The sequence below is a fragment of the Mustela nigripes genome, chromosome 5 (genome assembly GCF_022355385.1).
Source record: "Mustela nigripes isolate SB6536 chromosome 5, MUSNIG.SB6536, whole genome shotgun sequence".
NCBI lineage: Eukaryota > Metazoa > Chordata > Mammalia > Carnivora > Mustelidae > Mustela > Mustela nigripes.
In genome coordinates, this window is record NC_081561.1 from 61,784,496 (window position 1) to 61,806,988 (window position 22,493).

General features: G+C 50.7%; 1 protein-coding gene across 2 annotated transcripts in view; it reads left to right on the forward strand.

Annotated features, from left to right (window-relative positions):
* The window catches only part of TFEB (transcription factor EB), a 54,481-nt gene that overhangs the window by 5,494 nt on the left and 26,494 nt on the right, over positions 1-22,493 (forward strand). Inside the window, exon 1 of one of the 2 annotated variants that reach the window (XM_059400502.1) lies at positions 6,182-6,286. The exons of the other annotated variant lie outside the window; for it this stretch is intronic. The gene's annotated coding sequence lies outside the window, so the exon portion shown is untranslated. Of the gene's footprint in view, positions 1-6,181; positions 6,287-22,493 lie in introns of those variants that run through there. 2 annotated transcript variants of the gene reach the window in all.

Here is a 22,493-nt window from a genome sequence, read left to right on the forward strand (position 1 = left end):
AAATAAATAAATAAATAAATAAATAAATAAATAAATAAATAAATAAATAAAAATTAGTAGTACATCTGAATCTTGAAGGAGGAGCCCATGTTAAAAATTCCCCAAATGATTCTGATGCCCCTTTTCCAGGGCAGCGACTCTCAGATTGGAGTGGGTATCAGAATCATCTGGAATAGTTGTTAAAACACAGATTGCTAGGCCTTACCCCCAGGGTTCCTGACTGAGTAGGTCCAGAATCAGTAGGCCTAGAAATTCCAGTAGGTCCTGGAATTTGTATTTTGGGTGAGTTCTCAGGTGATGCAAATGCCGCTGGTCCCCAGACCATGGTTTGAGAACTCACTGCTTTGCAGTTTCCCAGGCAAGACCTTTCTGTCTCCTGGGTCTCTGGTTGCTTTGGGCCTCTGAGGCCTGTCTTCTTTCTGAAGCCAGGTCCCAAGGGGTGGAGACCACTGTGACACCACTTGGTGACTGCTAATCCCTGGTATAATCATATACTCAGCTGCCTTCCCCACCTTGGCTCTCTGCCCGCACCTCCCGTTAAACTGACCAGCCTTGTGGTCTCAGCACCACCCTCCGGGACAGGTGCTCAGGAAATACTTGTTGCTTGATCAAGGTGAGATGAGGTAGACACCAAAGGATCGCACTGTCCCCAGGAGGCATCAGAACACGGAGTGGGGTCTAAAGCTCCTGTGAAAGTACTTGGGGACAGAGTGCCATTGCTGGGTTAGTGGGGAGCTGTCCAAAGTGGTCCTTGGCTCTGCTGAAGTGAGGCCAGAGAAAGATCCACCATGTGACTTGACTTTCCTACCCCATGGTGGGCAAGTATGGCATCACTGTTGAATTGTGTTTCTTAACTACTAATAGAAATGATTAAACACACACAGAAGGCAGCTGAGACCTTCTCCCTCCTGACCCAGACTGGAGATGTTGGCCGGGGTGGGGGGCTTGTCACTGATAGATGGAGGAGTGTCTCCATCATCTTCTAGGAGGTCCTGGGCCTTGAGGGCAGCAGATAGTGGGCCACCTAGGGGGCTCACCCCTGAGCTCTTGGGATGGATCCTTCCTTGGAAGCTGGAGAAGTCATGATGGGAGGTGAGAAGAGGCTGTGACAGGGTCTTGGGCCCTGCAGGGAGGTGGCAAGGTGGGCTTGGCCACTGAGCACGTCAGGCAACAGATGAATGGAACCCGGCAGTGCCAGCACCCTGAGCCCAGAGGCTGGATCTGTTTTGTGTGATGCTGTATCCCCAGGGTCCAGAAGAGAGTCTGGGATCCAGCAGGAGCTCAGTCAGTTTTTATGGAGTGAGGGCCTGAATGTGAATTGAGCCCCTGTCAAGTGCCCAGAAATGAGGACACAACAGGTCTCTGCCCTGTGGGCAGGGTATCGGCTTCACCATCTAATACTCAGGGATGCGCACACGGCTAGACAAGGAGGAGCTCCCTGCCTCTCCCCACACTCTCCCCACCCCCGCCTGGCCACCTGCTCTCCCCGGGATCCAGGTCCAGCTTCACTCTGGTTTAGGGCTGACAGTCTGTCCCTTCCTGTGGTGAGTTTGCCAGCATCCCCCCCCCCCCCAGTGCTACCCGTGGGTCTCTGGGGTGGGGCTCCGGTTTATTTTCTCCTGTTTGCCAAGGGAAGTCACAGCCTGTCCTCTGCCTTGTTTATAATTGGTTTGGGGACAGCACCTGCCTCAGCTCCCCCCTGCAGTCCTTGAGAGGTACAGAGTGGCTGGGAGGTGACACACTATCCTGTCCAGCCCCTGTCGCCTCTTGTCCCCCCCCAGCTCTGGGCAGGTGTGCTCTCAGTGGCCCGTGCAGCAGGGTGCGGCTGGCTTTGCTGGGGGCTGACTGGGGCTGTGGTGCTGGGGGCCTTAGAAGCTAGCTGGTGCCTCCTCCATATTTTGGAGAGCAGAGGACTGAGGCCTGGGAGCCTGAGGGAGCCTTGCCAGCACCCCATGGCCTGGGGCACGCTTAGGGTCAGCAGGCACGCACTGAGCACCTTCTGTGTGCCTAGCGCTGTGCGGGAGAGCAGGATGGGTGGGAATGAGAACACAGCTCCTCCCTCTGGGCTGACAGCCCGGCGGGGAACTGTGGGAAACACAGAGGACAGAGAAGGGGGACCGGTGGAAGATAGTACAGAGTTACATATAAATGAATGGACATGTGCCCAAGCCTGGCCCTTCACTCTGAAAAGCGTTCTTCCTCGGTCCAGAGAGTTTTTAATGAAAGAGTTGTGCCAATTTGGTGATCTTGACTCAGCCCTGCCCACCTGGGCCCCCAGCAAGGCAGCTCTATTGCTTCCCGGATCCTCTTACCTGCGGGTCATCTCCACAGACCCAGAAGCTTCCCTCCTGGACAGAGTCCTTCCTTCCAGGAGGACCAGAGGCTGCTGAGTGCAAGGGGAGGCCACGGGAAGGCGCTGGCCGCCCATCTGCCGTTCGGAAGCCCCCGGCAGTGGGCAAGGGGGGAGGTACTAACTCGGGCCCAACAACTCAGACCTCTTTGGGCCTGCCTGTTGCTGCGCCCCCAACACTTGACCTGGGATTTGGGGCCATGATTTTGCACCTCCCCTCAACGTCCTGCACCTTCTGTCTTCCCCTCTCTCCTTTGCCCCCCATGCTCTCATCCCTCTTGAACCTTCATCGACTTCCACTGTGTCCAGAACACGGGCCCTCAAAGTGTGTGTGTGGCTCTCTCTCCTGCTCTCTCTCCCACTTCTCGCCCTCCTCTTTATTTCTTTTTCTGCCTCCCCCCTTTTGGTGTTCAGGGGGTCCCTTCGGTGCCTCCCCGGTATCAGCCTACCAGCTCTGGGGTGTTGGGGGCCCAGAAGAATGGCCCGGGGCAGGGTGAGACGGGTGTGAAGGTGCCCGGCCCTACGCAGGCTGGAGGTGGCGGGGAGATGGACTGAGGGGCAGCTGGCCAGCTGGGGGAGCCCCTCCACAGACAACCCTGGGCATCACCTGGGCATCAGAGATCCAGACCTGTGGTGAACTATAGATTCCTCTCTGGTTTGTTGGGCCTAATTATAGTGGTTTTCAAAGCCAGGAGTGAGGAGATAATATTAGAACTTCTGTTTCTATTTATTTATATCCCATCCTTTTCCTCCCCTTTTAATAGTGAAATACGCCATCCCTGCTGATAAGAGCACAAACATGTATGTATGCTGTAATAACTAACTGTAATCACCCAGGTAACCACCGCCTGGGTGAAGAAACAGATGCAGGCTTCTGCACCCCACCTCTGTCCCGACTCCCCTCCCCTCAGAGGTAACCACGATCCTGACCTTTCCGATCATTAGTTTTTTCTTTTTCTTATCGCGGAACCACTGATGTCTGCAGTCTCTATCAGAAGAGTTCAGTTTGGCCTGGTTTTGAATTTGATACAGCTAGGATGACACTGAACGCGTTCTTATGTCAAGGTTATTTCCGCTCCACATTTTGTTTGTGAGATCTGTCCAGGTTATGACGTGTAGCTCTCGTGTGTTCATTTTCACTGCTGTGCCGCCTTTCCCTCTATGAACTTGCTACCATGGGGCTGTACCCAGCCTGCTACTCGTGGCCGTGGGGGTTGCTCTCCTTTTTCGGCTACTGTAAACAGTCCTGTAAGAATGTCCTCGTGTGTGTTTCCTGGTGCACTGGTGCATGTATTTCCCCAGAGTGCCTGTAAGCCTGAATGGAATTGCTAGAGCCCACAGTGTAAGAGGGAGAGGCCTAAGCAGACTCCACGCCGAGCGCGGAGCCTGATCTGGGGCTTGATCCCATGACCCTGAGATCACGACTTGAGCCAAAATCAAGAGTTAGATGCTCAACTGACTGAGCCACCCGGGAGTCTTATCTTCAGTAAATATCTTGTTAAGTGGTTGTGCCAATTTATTCCTCACCAGGGGCACCTGAGAGTTTCTGTTGCTCAGGATTCTAGCCAACACTTTGTATTGCTAAAAACTGTTAACTTCTTCCATGCTGGTGCATGTTGCTGTCTCTCTCCTTGGGTATAATTTACATTCCCCTTTTCATCCTTTTTTTATTGATCTGTTTTTGTGGGGGTTTGCTGACCTGCATGATCTATTCATACATTGTTATTTATTAGCAATTTATGAGAAAAGAAGCATGTACTGGGGATGCTCGAAATTTTGTACTCGTAGCTGTGTACTTTCAGCCGTGGCTGAAAGACTGTGACAATAGTGAATGCCAGGGAGGGCTCCAAGTTGGGAGATAGGAAGACGGTCTTCAGAGGGGACCCCCAACGGGGCGGCCTCTGCAAGGGCCTCTTGCCCAGCACATCTGGCAGCGGAGGCGGAAGGCTCGAGGACTGGAGCCCTCAGTAGATACCGTGCACCTTAGAATCGGCAGGTGTCTGTCTTTCAAGGTCTCCTTGGGTGGTTGTTCTCAACTGGTGGTCATTTTGCCTCCCCGGGGACATTTGGCAATGTCTGATGACATTTTTGGTTGTCACAACTCGGGAAATGCTACTGGCATTTAGTGGGTAGAAGCCCGGGATGTGGCTGAACATCTTGAAATGCTCAGGACAGCCCCCCAGCAAGGAATCCTCTGGCTGCGAGCATCTGTGTTGAGGTTGAGAAACTCCAACCTGGGAACAGAGCCAGGAAACTGAGATTTGCCATGAACTTGCTGCATAGCCTTGGGGAAGTCACTTCAGTGCTTGAAGCCTTGGTCTCCAGCTAGGGACAGTGAGGGTGGTGAGGGGGCTGCCCTTCCCCCTCCCTGAGGCTGCTGTCAGAACTGGGGAGAGGGGCACTTTGGGAGGCATCCCTGCCAAGGGGCATCTGCTCCTTGTTTCCTTTGTGGTACCAGCCCCTCCCCCTTGACTGTGCTCCCTGTCCACTGAACTGGAGGTGTCAGGTGACCAGCTGTGAGCTCGGCCCTGCTTCCTGCTATTCCAGGCCTCGGAACTGTGGAGGAACTGCCCCGAGGGCCCCAGCCTTTTGATGAGGGCAGCAGAAATGAGGGGCTCTCTGGGGAGCTCCGGGGCCCAGGTAAAACCATTTCTGACTTTGTCCTCAGCTGGGTGGGAGTCCAAGGTTGTGTGGGGTGATAAGAGGTACCTGTCATACTCTTTATCTGAGGCCCTGTTTCGAGTCCAGGCCGTGAGGGGTGGAAGCCAGAGGTCATTCTTGGGGGCTCTGTACACCCAGGCCAGCCTCCTACTCATCCTCTGTGTTCTTCCAGAGTTGCTAACCCAGGGAGGGCCCAGGCTTGGGTCAGAGTCTAGGTCAGAGCCCCCTGGGCCTCTCTGACCTCCTTGTTCTAGGGCGCACTTTGCCTCAGTGGCATCTCCGGCCTTCGCCATGAACCACGGCCTGCCTGATCTTCTTTCTACTACCCTGTACCTTCCTGAGCCATACTCTCATGGAAGGGCCCAGGAAACTCACCCACCTTGAGGGACAGGTGACAGACAGTGGCTTCATCATTGCCTGCCTTTCTTGACAAGGAATTTTCCCTGTTAAAGGCAGGAATCCCTTAAGCACCAGAGAGAAACGCTGGTGAAATGAATGTTTGTTTGACAGGCTGTTAGAGAAGTACTTTGGGGGCTGGGGAACCTCTGAAATCACATGTAGCAAGAGTGTGTTGTCACAAGTGAATTATTGTGTGGTTGCTCGTATCTCAGTCTCGGGGTCCCTTCCCAGGTGGGCCTATATCATAAGACTGTGAACCGGGTGTCTGGAGGCCCTGGCAAGGCCCAAGGGCAAGGTGGCAGATAACATGGTCAGTCAGGGAGGTGGGGGACTGTGGGGCTTCAGGCTAAGGATCTGTGCCTCCAGGAGGGGCTGGGAGGGTATGCAGGTTAGGGCTAGGCCTGTACTAGACCTGGTAAGATTCCTGAAAATTCTTGCCCCTCTTGATCTTGGGGTGGGGGGGCTTGGTCTGTGCCCTGTGGGGCTTGGCTCTGTGGCTCATGGGGTCTGAAAGAGGCTCAGGCCGGGAGGACGGAGGACATTGTAGGGGTCCTGGGCCCCAGGGTGTGTGAGTGAGATGGGGTGAGTCGGGTTGGGAGCCTGCCTGCGCTGGGTAGTCTTGTGGGTGAGCAAAGCCTTCCGGATGGGTGTGCGGTTCCCTCTGCACTGTGAGTAATCCTCGGCCACACTTGCAGCTCCCAGGGGATTGTGCAACTTCCTCTCAGACTGAGGTGCAGGGGGCTGGGTGAGAAGCAGTGCTGGGGAGAATGAGGAAACTGGGTCTGGCACCCGGGGCAGGGGCCTGGCCCTGGGCTCTGGCCCCCCAAGGAGCTGAGCTTTCTCGGGGGCTCCTTCCAGGGGACTCGCCTCTCCCAGGTATGAGGGAGTGTGTGCACACGTGTGTGTATGTGTGTGTGTGTGTGTGTCCTGTCTTCGGGGAGGCAGGTGAGTGGGGATGAGGCCCTAAGGCCTGCATTGGCATCAGGGTGTCTTCTGAAGGGGATGGGGAGATACCTTGCAGGGTCTGGGTTGGGGAAGCAGGTGGCACAAAGGAGGGGCCTCTGGCCAGCTTCCGGGTGGGGACTGGGAATGGTGGAAAGCGAGGTTGGGGGCTCAGGAGTCCCAGGAGCTGGCTCCTGCCCCACTTCTTTTTATTTTTTTTATTTTTTATTTTTTTTTTAAGATTTTATTTATTTATTTGTCAGAGAGAGAGCGAGCACAGGCAGACAGAGTGGAAGGCAGAGTCAGAGGGAGAAGCAGGCTCCCTGCAGAGCAAGGAGCCCGATGTGGGACTCGATCCCAGGACGCTGGGATCATGACCTGAGCCGAAGGCAGCTGCTTAACCAACTGAGCCACCCAGGCGTCCCTCCTGCTCCACTTCTGAAGAGCTCTGCCTCCCTGGGCAGCTGAGCCCAGCCCTGCCTGCCTGGTCTCCACATCTCCAGGCTTGTTTAGAGGCTCTGGTGAGGAGATAATGAGGTGCATAGCCAGGCCACACAATACATACCTCCTTACCTCAGGGATTGGGAGCAGATACTCTGTTGGTCCCGCTGGGTTCGAATTCTGACCCCGCCACTCTGCAGCTAGGTGATCCTGGGGTAAGTCACTTAGTCCCTTGGTGCCTCAGTGTCCTTGTCTGTAAAATGGAGAGAACAATCATAGTGCCTCCGTGTGGGTTCATTTTGGGAACTAAAAGACTTAATTCACATAGAGTGCTCAGCGCACCGCTTGACAAGCAGTAAGTAGGTGCTCTGCACAGGTGACCCTTCTCCTGGCACAGAAGCATGTTCGGGAACCGCAAAAACCCGCCTGCTGTTCCTGTCATTATTTTTGATGGCAGGGCTTTGCGTTGGCCCTGGGGGCGATAATACTAAGTGCCCACCTTTCCCAGGCATTTACTGCATTTCGGGTGCTGTGCCAAGTGCTTGCCCCGCAGTAGCCCCTCAGCCCTCAGAGTCTCCCTTTGTGGGTGGGTGCCATGTCATCACCCCATTTCATAGCCGGGGACATGGAGGCACAGAGAGGGTGAGGCCTTTGCTGCAGGGCAGTGATATCAGTGAGGGGGGACCGCAGAATGGTCCGCTGGAGCCCTGCTGCCCCATCCCAGCCCCTTTCCTGGGTTCAGGTGGAGGTGGGTTGGGAGGAGGGAGCAGGGTCTACTGTGAAGGCAAGAAGGCTAGCTCGCCTCCAGACCTGCGGGCCCCGGCCAGTCTCCAATCAAGCAGCCAACTAAATGCACCCATGGAATGGCTTTTTAGTACTTGGAGTTGGAGTGAGCTTCCTGCCAGTGTGCAGACTCAAGAGAGGGGTTGAAGGCCCTCAGCTGGGGGTGGGAGGGTGGTGTGGCTCAGGAATTAGGAACATGGCCCCAGATTCAGACAGATCTGGCTTTGAATTCTGCCTGAACCATGTACTGTGTGACATTGGGCCTCAGTTTCCTCACCCGCAAATGGGGATAGTAAGAGCCCCTATCTCTTTGGGCGATGGTGAGAATAAAATGAGATATCATAGTAAGGTGCTGAGCACAGGCCTGGCCCAGAGTGAGTGTCTGATGATTATACAGAAGGTCATGTGCTGGGTGGGAAGTTTGGGCCACACAGATCTCCCTAGAGGCTATAATTTGAACTGTGGATCAAGGCCACTAATGGGACCCTAATTTCTGGCCATGAAGTCAGCTTAGTGAGTCTCAATGAACATTTACTTTTTTCAGTGAGAAAGAAGATCTAGAGAGGATATCCAGGTGTATTGCATTGTCTTGGCCAAATGTTTTTTGAGCAACTTTTTTTGTTTCAGGTTCATATGTGTGTGTATGTGTGTTATGCATACGTGTGTGTGTGTGTGTGTGAGTGTGTGTGTGTGTGTGTGTGTACTGGGCCAAATAAAGTATATTTTTTGAAGGTCATGGTCAAGATATTCACGGTCACTTCCTTAGAGATTATCTCCCTCTTGTGCAATGTTTACAGAGCACCTACTCAGTGCAAGACCCAGAGCCACATGCTGGGGTCTAGACTGAGGATTGTGGGTCTGATTCTCAGCATGGTATATGTGGGTGACTGGGCCCTGTGTGTGTGTGGGGGGGGGTCAGCTGAGGCAGAGGTGGCCAGAGAAGGCTTCATACATGGATAGGGACTGTGTGTGTGTGGGGGGGGGGTGAGAGTGCCTGGGGTGAGTGGTTGATGCGGGGTCTGGAGCTCGAGAGCCACCTTGGGAGGTGGGGGTCCCTGTCTGTGGAGGGCTGCAGGGCCAGGTCTGGCTGGAGTGTCCATGCTAGCTAGAGCAGGGGACTGGGTGGGGGGAGTCATCCCAGGGCACTGGGCAAGGGCTGTGTCCTTCTTCTCTGGCTAGGGTGGGGTGGGGGTAGAGGAGGATTTAGGATTACTGATGCTCCTCCCATCCCCAAGACTTGCAGGATCTACAGTGACTCAGTAAGACCCAGGGCCCATGCCTTAGCCATTTCCTCCCCTCCCCTGAGCCTTGGGAGCCTCCTGAGCCTTTTCCCCCTCTACTGCCCTAGCTGGCTTTAATGAATCTGGCCTAGAAACTGGATCAGTCCTGAGCCCTGGTCCAGGGTCCAGAAGCCTTTCTGCTACTTAGATCTCTGCCCAGGGCCAGTTGGGGGCTCAGTTTCTTCATCTGTAAAGTGGGCATACTAGCCCCTGAGCGGTCGACTTTCTGGTTGGTGATGCTAATCTTGTGACCTGTGTGGATGAACCGGCTATAGGAAGTGTGAAGGCTTCTGGGTGGGTAGTCCTTGTCATCTCTAAGGCTGAGAGAGCTGGGAAAGGTCATGAGCATGTCAGCTGCCTGGCTGGAGAGCCCCCGCCTCCCCACCCCGTGACCTGGGGCTGTGGGGCAATGGTGGAGAGAGGCCTGTGACCCATGGTGAGCTGGGACTATCCCCGGCTCTGAGGGGGAGGTGGCCTTTCAGGGGCCTCAGAAGATGAGACCCAGGTCAAACCTGGGTCTGGGAACCCCAGCTTCCAGAGTCCTCCCCTACATGGGGCACCCTCGGAGTCCCAGCTTGGAAGTGTTGCCAGGTGGAGGGGCAGTGCTTGGGGACTGATTGGCGGAGGCCAATATCCAGGAAGCCATGGGTGGCTTCTCACCTGCTGTGCCCAGGGCCCAGAGGCTCAGATGGGAGCTCCTATAGCAGAATGTGGTCTCTAATGATAAGGTCCTATATACTGAGCACCTGCTCCCTAACAGGGTGTTAAGCGGTTTTGTACATTTGCAAATTTAATCTTCACAATGGCCTAAGACACAGTTCTTTTATTATCCGGTTTTCTAGGTGAGCAAACTGAGGCCCAGAATGAAGTCTGTCAGCCAAGGTGACCTAGCCTAGTGAGTGGCAGAGCTGGGCTGAGGCTGTGATCTCTGGATTCAGGTTGCCACTGACTGGCTGTGTGACCTTGGACACAGGGGACTGAATCTCTTTGGTCCTTAGTGTCTTGCTCTGAGAGATGGGGATAACATCAGTGCTTTTACTCAAGGGTTGTTGCAAGAATTACAGGAGGTAATGCAGGTGAGCTGCTGCCCATAATAAGGGCCCAGTAAATAAGATCTGCTTCATCATCTCTCCTGCCCACAGCAGTAACCTGCTGGGTGACCTAGGCCAGCTGCCTCCTCTGACACCTTCCTTGAGTAGGGGAGGAAAACTTTTCCCTTCTTCCCTTCTAGTTTCTTTGGCTGGCTTAATAATTAAATCTACATAAGACAGATTGACTGAAGAGAAACAAATTTAATTTTGTATGTACAAGATCCCCAAAGATATGAATGTCCAAGAAGTGAACCAAGCAGGCAGCTTTCATCCCATTCAGAGAAAGAAACAATACATTTGTGAAGAATTGACAAACGAAAGGGGTTTGGGCTTGGGGTAGCTTAATTAGTAAAGAAGTAACAAGGGTTGTTTATACACCCCCTGGGCCCTGAATTCCCTGTTTCTTGTGCTAAGGGTGTCTCTCTGACTCCTCCTACTGGGAGGGTGACTTTCAGGTGGGAGATTCATTTCCTGCTCTGGGGGACCCAAAGGAAGGGCAGGGTGTCTTGCTAGTACCTGCTGTCTCTTCACTAACTTTAATTCAAAATAATCATTATGCCAGAGCGGCATATTTTGGGGTGGGATGTTGTGTTCCCCTTTAGTTTTACCGAAGTCTAGAAGCTGAGCTGGTGAGGTGCTTGTTATTTCATTGAATTAGTCTTGAAAATAGGTCAGTTCAGTTAAACAGCTGTGTTTCATTTTAGGAGGTGGTGATGTATCTGGGCTCTTAAAGTAAGGCCCATATCGTGTGAGAAATCAGGTATTTAATAAGGCATTTTTATGGGAAGAAAAGAAAACCAAAGATGAGTGACTGGAGCCGGCTAGGATCCCAGTTTCTTAGTTCTGCAGGCAGCTGGTGGAGAAGGTTTTGAGATGTCAGCTCCGGGAATCTCCAGATGGAGAGAGGGCTGAACGGGAGTGATCTGCTAGGTCTTCCTGGTTTGCAGTTTGAGTGTCTCTGGTGGTCTCTTCTGAGTGGCCCACACAGCAACAGGCTCAGAGATCACCTCTGCGTGAGTGGTTTCGGTGGTTTCTCTCAAGTTTCCCTCAAATTGTTCACGCTCGTAGGGCTTCAGGGAAAAGGGCAGCTTTTGGTCTTGGTGAGTCTACATTAAGAATGGAAGAACACTGGGGCCGTTAGTTTGGAGAGCTGTAGCCAAGTATTGGAGGAAACAGGTAGAAAAGAAAACTCAATTGATTGTTCCCAGTACTAGAATCTGATATCCAAAGGATGTACTATCATTTTTCATCGAAACAATTTTTTTTCTCTCCGGTTATCCCCATAACTACCAAAGGTCATCAGAGTAAGACTAACTTGTTTGCGAAATAGGTTTAGTTTGAGTAAATCTAACTTATTATTTATGGAAAGGCAGCAAGAACTCGCCACTGACTATAGAGAATCCTTTCATCTGCTCTGTTGGAACTTTTCATAAGGAATCTCAGATTGGGCTTTCACAAGCCTCTTGAGGCTAGGAAGCTGAGCCAAGGACTTCTCTTCAGGCTTTACTTGCAATAACTCCTCTTTTCTCAAAGTCCGCAAAAATATCCTGAGGTTTCTGCACCTGCCAGGAGTCGACCTTCCTTACTCACCTGGTGAGGCTGCTGGGAAGCCTGTAAGCAAGGTACCAGGCTTATTTTTCCAAGGGGTTTTATTGGCTTCATAAAGTCAACCTTAGTTCCTTAAAGCTGTCTGGGCATTTCTGAGTCTACGCATGGCTCCCTCAAACATGACATTCCAGTCAAAGCCTTGGTAATATAGCCAATGTTTCCAATGGTGTTCTGTTATTAGAAGAATAGATGTTTATTGAACTGGTATAAATAACTATATTGTCATGAAAACAAGAATGCTCACGAAGAGTTTTCAAATTCTGGAGACATCAGGTAGGGAGAAGAAGGTAAATGTTTCAATTTTACTTATAAAGGTGTAATTTACGAAATTGCTGTTAAGTCATGGTTTTCTTATTTGTTTATTTGAAAGAGAAAGTACAAGCACGGGGAGCAGCAGAACGAGAGGGAGAAGCAGGATCCCTACTAACAATAGTGACAAAAAAAAAATTTTTAAAGGCAAATACAGAAGGTTCTATAGTTATGAGCAAAACTTAGCTCTTTTAATATTGAGAAGACTTAGTTTTCTTAAGTAATCAAAGGCCTGATAATAAAGACAAACGTAAAAGATTAAAAGAAAAATAAAAGGAGGGGCAGGGAGGGTGAAAAATAATAAAAGCCTAAGGAAAAAAAAAAGAAAAAGACCTTCTATAATCTCTTATCAGGAGCAGACCAATAGTCCACGAAAACTTTGTCCTTTTAGCAATTTTAGTTCTATAATAGCCAAACTATTGATATTAAAGCTTAATTTTAAAAACCCTTCCAGCAGCAATTTGATTTTAGCCAGATTATTCGCACAGGGTAAAATTCTGTCATACTCTCTCTTTAATTTTTTCTAAATGTATCTTCATACCTCATACCTTTTCTAACCAAAAAAAAAAACACACCCTACTTTTTTTGCATAGAGTTGTTTCCCTTACTATTTAGTGGTGATTACACGTATCAGTTAAAATGTTTAACCCTGGGATGACTGAGTGGCTCAGTCGGTTAAGTGGCTGCCTTCAGCTCAGGTCATGATCTCAGGGTCCTGGGATCGAGTCCCACATCGGGCTCCTTGCTCTGCAGGGAGCCTGCTTCCTCCCTATGCCTCCACCTGCCACTCTGCCTGCCTGTACTCTCTCTAGCTCTCTGACAAATAAATAAAATCTTTAAATAAATAAATAAATAAAATGTTTAACCCTTAAGAATTTTAACTTAGGGGCACCTGGGTGATTCAGTGGGTTAAGCCTCAGCCTTCAGCTCAGGTCATGATCCCAGGGTCCTGGGATTGAGACCTGCATCGGGCTCTCTGCTTGGCAGGGAGCCTGCTTCCCCCTTTCTCTCTGCCTGCTTCTCTGTCTGCTTGTGATCTCTGTCTGTCAAATAAATAAATAAAATCTTAAAAAAAAAAGAATTTTAACTTATAATGAAAATTGACAAGTAAACAGCGGTGAACCATATGTTATACCAGCAGTCTATAAATTGGCAAATTTGTAGATACGTCTTAAAATTTCTAGAACGTGCCATTTTTAATACTGCGATCTTTTGATGTGGCCTAGACATGTTTAACAGACTGAAATATCTTTAATTCCTCCATAATAGGAAGACAAAATTAGGTAAGCTTATGTTCAGTAATTAATGGTTTATCTTACTTAGAAAGGATATCGATATTCAATAAATTTCTGTTATTTAACTTAGCAGACCTAATGGTGGAAGTTATCAAAGAATTTGGAAAACCATTTTTAAAGTAGACATATATAAAACACAATTATTATTGAAACATGTATGTAAAAAGAAGTCATTAAAAAACGTTTACACAGACACTCTTATCCCGTTCATCTTTCTAAATTACCTGTTTTAAACATTACATTTAGATTACCTACAAAAACTTCATGAGATGTTAGACAAAATCAGAAATCATCCCAAATGTTTTTCTCACTGACAAATTTTGTAACGGAAAACATAAACTTACTTGACTGGTAAACCATGGTGGAGTAGAAGTTGTATGTTTGCATCATAATTAATGCTCATAACTCTGAAGCCACCTCTGTTTTAATTAAGTCAACAAGTTTCAACAAGCTTTTAATTCCCAAAGATTATCCCAGATCAGTGTGAACTTAAAAAAAATTGGGGGTTAGTTTTCATAGTTCTGAGTGCTTGTTCCCCCAACTCAGTAGAGCTCTTTTACAGATTAATTTTGGCCATCACATCTGGAGGCAGAAAAGTGTCATATATCTACAGCATACATACAGACACATGTCAATATACAGAGAGACACAAACAGGCTTTATAGCCATTGTTGTAAAATTTTATACGGGAGTCAGGTGCCATAATACAAAACTCACGAGTTTATACAACAGCTGGATCCAAATTATGTTTCCAGTGGTTGGGACAGGTTAAGTTTACCCACTCAGATGACTGAAGCTTTTTTAAAAGAACGTTTGTAGGCCAGACTTAAGATTTTTGCATTAGACCAATTTTCAAATTGGTCCTTTTTTTCTGCACCTGATGAAAAACTTCTCCCTAAAGTTTGCATTTCAAAGAATGGCTCTTAGAAGATGGGAGTGGAAAATCCCTATCATGAGGGCACAGAGAATGTATCTAAGTTTTCCCAAGGAGTTTTGGGGTATATTTGCCTCTTATCAGAGATCTAGAGTAATTCCCATTTACATTTTTCCTACTTTTTCTTAAGTGTAGGATAACTCTCTTTCTCCAACGTCCTGATCTTTTACAGTATCTACAAGCATTCTGAGATGAGTAAGTTTGGGGTTTGGTAAAGACAGGTGGGATTCGAGTGTGTAGAGCCACATTTCTGGCTTTGTAGGGATTAGCAAGACAAAGACAGTTGTTTCCAGTCCCCCAAGGACTGGATTGTGGCCTGAATATCAAGAGGCTGACCTGCCCATCCAACTAAATTTGCTTCTTTATATCAGAGAGATTTCCAACTGAGATGGGAAAATTTCTACATCCGAGAGATTCTGGCTTTAAAACAGTGTGTCTCAAAGTCTATGTAAAACATTTAACAAAGGCCTTCTCGGACCAATTCACCCTAGGGGGGAAGCCTCTATTATTGTTCCTATTATTGAACATCGACCTCCAACTGATTCATTTCCTGATCATTTGTAGGAGGGCCTGGGAGAAATTCTAGTCATCTGTTTTCTCTGTGAAGAGGGGGAGGGGTGCTCCTCCCTCCCACCCGCAGGCCATCTGGCCCCTCCGATAACTATAGTATAATCACAGGTGGGAGTAATGCTCCTTAGTAGGTGGCAGAGGTCTCTGTGAGGGGGGTTGTGCATGACCACTCATCTTTAAATTTGGTAGGATCTTCTCAAAGTGGAGACAAAACGGTCTTTGTCATTATGTCTTGTTGAAAAAGTCCTTCAGCTAGCCACCATATTCCTTTGGGTCTTCTTTTTAATTTGATCTTTCCATAGGTTCCAATAAGGCAGTTATTTAGAATGAGCTGTCGGATTGTGTGTGTGTGTGTGTGAATATAGAAGTTAGTCCAGTTCAAAGAATCCATAGTCATTGACAACGAGGATCTTACATTAATCTTAATAGTGACTCAAACCAGTAAGCCTTTTAATGGCTTAACCATGGGGATTAGTGGTGTTCCTAAAGAGGGTGCAAAAGATGCAGCCCTTACAAGATCCAGGAAGTTCACCCAGCGTTAGTCTAAGAAAGCAAAGACCTTTGTCATCATAGGTGGTAATAACGGTATAGTAAAAATGGCGTCTCTTTGGTCTTTCACGGAAACATCAGATGTCTCCGGTTACAGAAAAACCTGTGCTAATTGTGGGTGCTACTGGAATGAGACTCTGCGGCACTACCAAGACAATGCAGGTTGAGGTGACCAAGGCCTTTGTTGGATTGAGACCTACTTATGACAGATTGCTCTGAGAGTTGGCATTGTCAGACAAAGAGAATGCTGCTTGTGGCTTGGTGTCTTGGACCCCCAGTCTATTCAGCTGGCCATCAAACGTATGACGGGACATGTGCCTTCCTGATGGTGAAGACCAGAGAGGATATTCTCATGGATCACAAAGCCAAGCTCTCAGGGCATAGAATAAGATGAAGGGAAAAGGACCCCTGGTTCTCCTCTGTATGACAAATGACAAAAAAGACCAAGACAGAAGAAAACAGTGACAGTCTCGGGCTGTCAGAGGATTAATAGAAAACAAAAGTATTATAATACATTTTTACTAGAGTCACTATACCCAAGGAATTGGTTGACACAAATATTTTCTCTTCCCAGTCTAAATTTAGAAAAGAAAAGGACTTACCATTCTTGTTTTCGCCAGCCCCAGCAGGCAGAGATCTGGGGGACTGATGTGGTTAAGAATTTTTACCTTCTGCTGACTCCTGCTAGAGGTCCAGAATCTCTCAGCTCCACTCAGAGTGAGCATTGTCCAACCAGCAAAGAGCCCCATGTTGAACACCAAAACTGTAGGGGAGGAAAACTTTTTCCTTCTTCCCTTCTAGGTTCTTTGGCTGGTCTAATAATGAAATTGACATAGGCTAGATTAACAGGAGAAAAACAAGTTTAATTTTGTATGTACAGGAGCCCCCCCCAAAAATGAGGCTCCAAGAAGTGAACCAAGCAGGCAGCTTTTATACTGTTTAGACAAAGAAACAATACATTTGTGAAGAATTGACAAAAAGAAAGGGATTTGGGCTTGGGGTAGCTGATTAATAAAGAAGTAACAAGGTTTGTGTATACAGCCTTCTGGGCCCTGAATTCCCTATTTCTGGCGATAAAGGTGTCTGTCTACCACTTGGTACAGGGAGGGTGCCTTTCAGGTGGGAAATTTATTTCCTGCTCTCAGGGGTGCAAAGGAAGGGCAGGGTGTCCTTCTTGTACTTGCTGTCTCTTAAGTAACTTCAATTCAAAATAATTGATATGCCAAAGTGACATGTTTTTTTTTTTTTAAAGATTTTATTTATTTATTTGACAGAGAGAGATCACAGTAGGCAGAGAGGCAGGCAGAGAGAGAGAGAGGAGGAAGCAGGATCCCTGCTGAGCAGAGAGCCTGATGCGGGACTCGATCCCAGGACCCTGAGATCATGACCTGAGCCGAAGGCAGTGGCTTAACCCACTGAGCCACCCAGGTGCCCCCCAAAGTGACATGTTTTGCTCTCCTTCACTTGCCTCTTGTTGAGGATCAGTCGGGATGAAAACCCTCAGTGGGTAATGAGGGAGACCTTCATAGAACCAAAGTGCCAAACTCCCTGAACCCCAAGAACCACTCAGAATTTTGAGGGGCTTGCCGCTAATTGCAGAGTCCTGGTGCATTTTGTTTGGGCCTGCTTCAAACTTTCATGTTTCCTGCTGGCCTTTATAGGCATTTGAGTTGGTGACCTCAGATCAACTCCAGGGTACCCCAGTTCTACTCCAGGGTTTCACCAGATATGTTCTGTTGAAGGGTTGGGTGGTCAAGCAGGTATGGGAGATGAGGGGTCAAAAAAAGGAAAATGGAAGCGAAATAAGTCAATCAGAGAAGGATAATTATCATATGATTTCATTTTTATGTGGAATTTCAAACACGAAACAGAGGATCATAGGGGAAGACAGGGAGAAATAAAATAAGATGAAATAAGAGAGGGAGATAAACCATAAGAGACTCTTAACTATGAGAAACAAACTGAGGGTTGCTGGAGAGGAGGGGGGTGTGGGGATGCCATAACTGGGTGAGGGCATTAAGGAGGGCATGTGGTGTAATGAGTGCTGGGTGTTATATGCAACTGATGAACCACTGAAATCCACCTCTGAAACAAATAATACACTATATGTTAATTAATTAAATTTAAGTAAAATAATTTTTTATAAAAAAAGAAGGAAAATAAAACCCCAAATGGTTTTCTTTGCTGCAGGACTTGTCAGAGCCTTTGATGTGCTGATATTCATTGTGTACATCCAGTATATGGTTGTGATATACCGTAGGGTATCTCAAAGGCTTGGTGTTCAAAGCTCCTTTTTCCAGAAAGAGAAACAGACCTGGAGTGAAGCCTAGAAAATGATTTCCCCAGATCATGCAGTTATCTCTGATAAAGCTGGGACTAGATCCCAGGGCTCCTGACTGCATGGCCAGTTCTTTGCCTAGGACATCCCCTTCTTTCCCTCCTCCCTCCATTCTCCTCAGAGAAATGTTGTATGTAGTGCTGCTCCCTTCCTGAAGGCTCCTCACTTTTTTCTGGCCCCTTCCCTCTGGCTGCCAGCAGGATTAGAGCGTGTCCTAGTCCCTCTGGGCATTCACTGATGAGAGATGAGACTATGCCCAGCACACAGGCTCTGGGGAGCTACTTGCCCGGCTAATGCATGGCAGTATTAGGCTGCACCCCAGCTGCAGGGCCTTAGCAAGTTAGTGGGGTTGGTTTTTTTTTTTTTTAAGTCCCATTTTCCTCGGCTATGTCAGGTAACTCATCATCTGGTTTGTCATCCTTACTGAGAGGTTCGCCTCTGACACCCTAAGTGAATGTACGCTATTTGTTTTCAGTTCATGTGCAGATGCCCACGAGTCTAACTATTCTTATCACCTTTGGGGGGCAATGAGGGAAGAACATGGAAAAAATGAGGGAGATCCCCCTGGCCGTGGGATCTAACACGTTTGCAATCCCAAATTCCGTCTCAGCCCCCACACTTGCTGTCTGCCCTTGAGGCTACTGCTATCTGTCTGAGGTCCCAGCTCCCCCACCCCCCATCACCTACAAGATGGGCTGGTCTGGCTGACTCTGGTGAGTCAGGATGGGTGGGCGTTGGGGCACCGTGTCCTACTTTCCTGTGGGGGGAGTTGCCATTCAGGTTGGGGAAAGAATCTCAGAATCTCAGCACAGCTCTGCGTTGAGCTGGGTGGCCTTCTCCAGGCCTGCCTGCCCCTTGGTACCGCCATTCACCTGGGTGGCCGGCCACCTGGCCCGTGGAGGGGGAGGGCATGTGAGTGTGTCCATGCCTCTGTCAACCCAGCCATTGGGGTATAGATCTCCTAGGCCCCCTGTGGACTGTGGTGGGCTCTGAGGGAAAGGCCAGGGGATGGGCCAGACTGGGCTGGGAGGTGGAGGGAGATAGAGCCTCCCTGGCAGAGTGTCCTTTCCTGGAGGGCTGTTTGCCTGAGTTATTCTTAGCACTGACTCATTAGAGCGTTTATTTTTAGCCCTGTTTCTAAGTGTTGCCAACATCTGGTGCAGCTAGTACTGAAGGGGATAGGGGTGGCAGGGGCGACCCCTTTGGGCATCGCCGGGGACTGGAGCTACTTGCAGGAGGAGGAGGACAGAGTCTTCTACTTCCTGCACCTGTCACGACTTGCAGCCAGGCACACAGTTGGTGTCCTATTTGTGCTTTGTGCCTGGACTGCTCTCCTACTGTCTCATCCTTCCAGGTCCCGAAGCTCCTGTGTCTGGGGCGGGGTGGTGGGGGAAGAGGGGGATGAGTGCTCCTCAGGTGGGCTTTCCCAGGCCCACCACTTGGAGGTTCCAGTTGGCTTCTGCCTGCTGCAGAGAGGGCCCTCAGAGGAGGGAGACAAGCCCCCAGCTCGGGGCCCTTGTTGTTGCCCCCACCAGAGGGGGAGCTGGCAGACATAGGGGAGGAGTGTCACTCAGTGGTTATGTGTGCAGGCTTTGCCGCTGGACCACCTAGGGGCCAACCCTGGCTTTGCTCCTTCCCAGCTGGGTGACCTTGGGCCAGTTGTCCACCTCTTTGTACCTCACGTTCCTTATCTGTGGGCTGCGGATGGGAATCTGGTGTTTTGAGGATGAAGATAAGAACCGTTGAAGTGTCGGCTAGTATGTGTATATATAAGGACGTGGTGGTGACTGATCTTATTACTTTTGTTGTTATTATTAGTGATGAGCAGCTCTGTGTGTGCCCTCTTTGGATGTTGGAGTGAGTTGGGTAGGAGGCTTCCAAGCGTTGCTCTGAGTGAGATGAAGCTGGGGATGGGGCTCAGAGGGGGGGCTGACACCCAGGCATTGTGAAGGCGATTTCTGTAGGGCTGCAGTAAGGGGTGGAGAGCCAAGATGTGGGTCGGAGCGTGGGCTTTACCCTTCCTGGGTTGAATGAGTTGGTTGACCTTTGTGAACATCCGTTTTTTCCCCACAAGACAGTGGTGCTAATAGGCCATCGAATTGCTGGGCTCCTGGTGGGAGCTGAACCCGAGAGACTGTGCGGGGTGGGGTGCGTTGCTGTGGCCCTTTCCCATGAGAGGGACGTGGTGCTGCTACCTGGGGAGTCAGGGAGGAGAGCCTGGCCTGGAGGCTTGGCGAAGGGGGCCTGTGGTCCTGGCTCTCCCTCAGCAGTGTGATCTGTGCACATCGATGGCTTCCCCCGGCTTCTGTGGGGCAGCAGAGAGACCAGAGAAAGCTGGTTTTGAGACTCTTCCTCCAAACCCCAGGGAATGATTCGGGGACTGTTTGAGCTCACAGGACGGGGAGGCCCCCAGCTGGAGGCCAGCTGGTCTGGCCCTCCCCCATCCGCACAGAGCTTCTTCATTCTCGTTTACATATCAAGGTACTAGGTTCATTTTATCTGAAAACAGGGTTCTACAGCTAGGGCTAGAAACAGCCCGGGGATCTCTGGTGGGTGACTTCCCAGGCATCTTGTCTTGTGACAGGCATTGAATCTTGGAGGTGACCTGTGCAGGGGGGTTCCAGCATCTCGTGGGCGCTGGTGCCGGGACTCCCCGCGGGGCGTGGGGGCGCAGAGGGGGGCTGCCGAGCACTGCCCTGGCCTGGCTGCCTACAGGACAGGGATGCCTTGAAGACAACCCTCAATCCCAGAAGCAGACTCTCAAGGGAGGGAGCGAGGGCTGAGATGGGGCAGAAAGGCCCTTGCCTCAGCACTGGCACATAGTAGGTGCTCAAATACCTCAGAATGAATGAAGTGATACCAGGGCAGCCTTCCAGGAAAATAGTACCTCTCCTATGGTGGCCGGTCCTCCCCACCCCTTCCTGTTCCTTCTTGCCCTCGCTCTCTCTTCCCTGTCCCCTGCTTCTTTGACCAGCCCGAAGCTGCCTCAGCCCTGGGGTCCAGACTCAGCCATGCTCGTAAACTTGAACAAAGACACTTTCTCAGTTGGAGCCTCAGTTTGACTATTGGTAAAAGGAGGGTGGTGGGCTCAGCTTCAGAGGGTCCCTTCTGGTGACCAGCCTCTGTTCTCAGGGCAGGTGGCACACACACACACACACACACACAGGCCCTCATACAGCTCCAAGAAGTGGGCCTGGTTGCCAAAGGTCTCCTTCCTCTCCCCAGGCAGGAGCCCCCTCAGGTTCTCCTGAAGCGAGAGTCGGGGTGCTGCAGTGATCTGAATGGGGCCCCCAGGCCATGACGTGCTGGAGCTGGGGCTTGGCTGGGGATGAGGGGGCCCGTGGGTGGGAGAAGAAGGGTGGGCGTCTGCTGTGTCCACTGGGCGGCGGCTGCCACCATGACTTTTGTGTGTGACCTTCTGGGAGTGTGGGCTGCTGCCCACAGGGCACATATTTGTGTCGTTAATGCCTGGGTGTGAGGGGGCATGTAAATGGAGGCCGTGAGGGAGCAAGGGCGCTGCTGTTGCCAGGAGCTGCCAGGCCTCTGAGAAGGGCAAGGGATTTCATGCAAAGGAGCCTTTCAGTCTCTGCATTTTGGCCACAACCTAAGGGATGGGGTGGCCTGGCTTCCTTCCTTCCCCTCCCCTGCCCCTGGCCCCCAGCTAGTTGCCTGAGGCCCGTGCTCCCCCTCTCCCTGCCACAGGGGGCGGGGACTGCCTCGATTGGCAGTCTGACACCCCTCTCAGGGGCTTCTGGGAGTTCATCTGCACCTGCAGCTGTGGGAGTCAGTGTGGGGACCAAGGGGCTTCTAGACCTCAATTTCAGGCACTCGGTAATCCCCTGCGCCCGAGGAAGTAGTCTGCAGAGGCCCAGGCTGGGATGCTGTGGTTAGTGCCCTGTACCGGCCCAGTGGTTTTCCAGCTTGAGAAGACCTGCCAGGGAGGGGACAGGAGAGGCTCCACCTGCCCACCGTCCCTGCCATCCCTGCCCAGCCTGCTGGTGACTCATTCCTCTGGGGAGTGAGCCGGCTTCTCTCCCCTGGGTCACCCAGGGCCCCAGCAAGATCCGGGTGAGGATGGGGAGGGGGTTGGGATGGAGGCTCTCTTTCTGGGGAGAGGGTCGCAGTAGACTTTTCTTATACCTCCTCCTGGTCCTGCAGACTACCTTCCTTTTGCCCACAGTGGAGGTCACAGCCCCAAATTACAGAATGGGTCCAATGTGCCTCACAAGGGAGCAGCCCAGTGGGGCAGCTGGATCCAGGACTCCCTAATTCCCCAGTGCTCGGCACTGAGCACGTCCCCATTCCACTGCCTGGGCTCACTGAGGGAGTGGGTGGTGCTCGGCTCCCTACCCACCCCCCCCCCCAACAGTGGGGCCGAGCAGCCTAGGAGGGGTGGGGAGGCCCTCTCCAGGGAAACGAATTCCTGGCCTGACCCCAGATGCCGGCCTGCCCAGCTCTGCTCCAGGGTAACGCTGGGCATACACACAGCCCCATTGTACGCCTGGGCTCTGTGCCCACTGTGGGCCTGGCACCAGTTCTATCAACAGCAGTGGCTCCTCAGTTCCTCCGCACCCCCTGCCAGGACCTGAGCTTCTGCACCCTTGGTGGGGAGGGAGGAGGACCAGTGATCAGGATGGTAAGAGTGTCCTGAGTGGAGGAGCTAGGACCATCCAGCTACTTGGGGAACCAAATGAATACATTTGTTTCTGTCCCCAAGAGTGGATTTCAAGAGCAGGGAGCATTACCACCCCCCCCCCCCATGCATGTCGGGAAACTGTGGCATGGATACACATAAGTGACTTGCCCAAGGTCATGCAGCTACCAGGCGCTGGAGTTCGGGCTTGGGCCCAGGCAGCCTTGGGCCCAGAGTCTGGGCTCTCTACACCACCTTCTTCCATGTCAGGGTTCAGGAAAAGGCAGGCCTTCTTCTTTTCGCAGCCCAA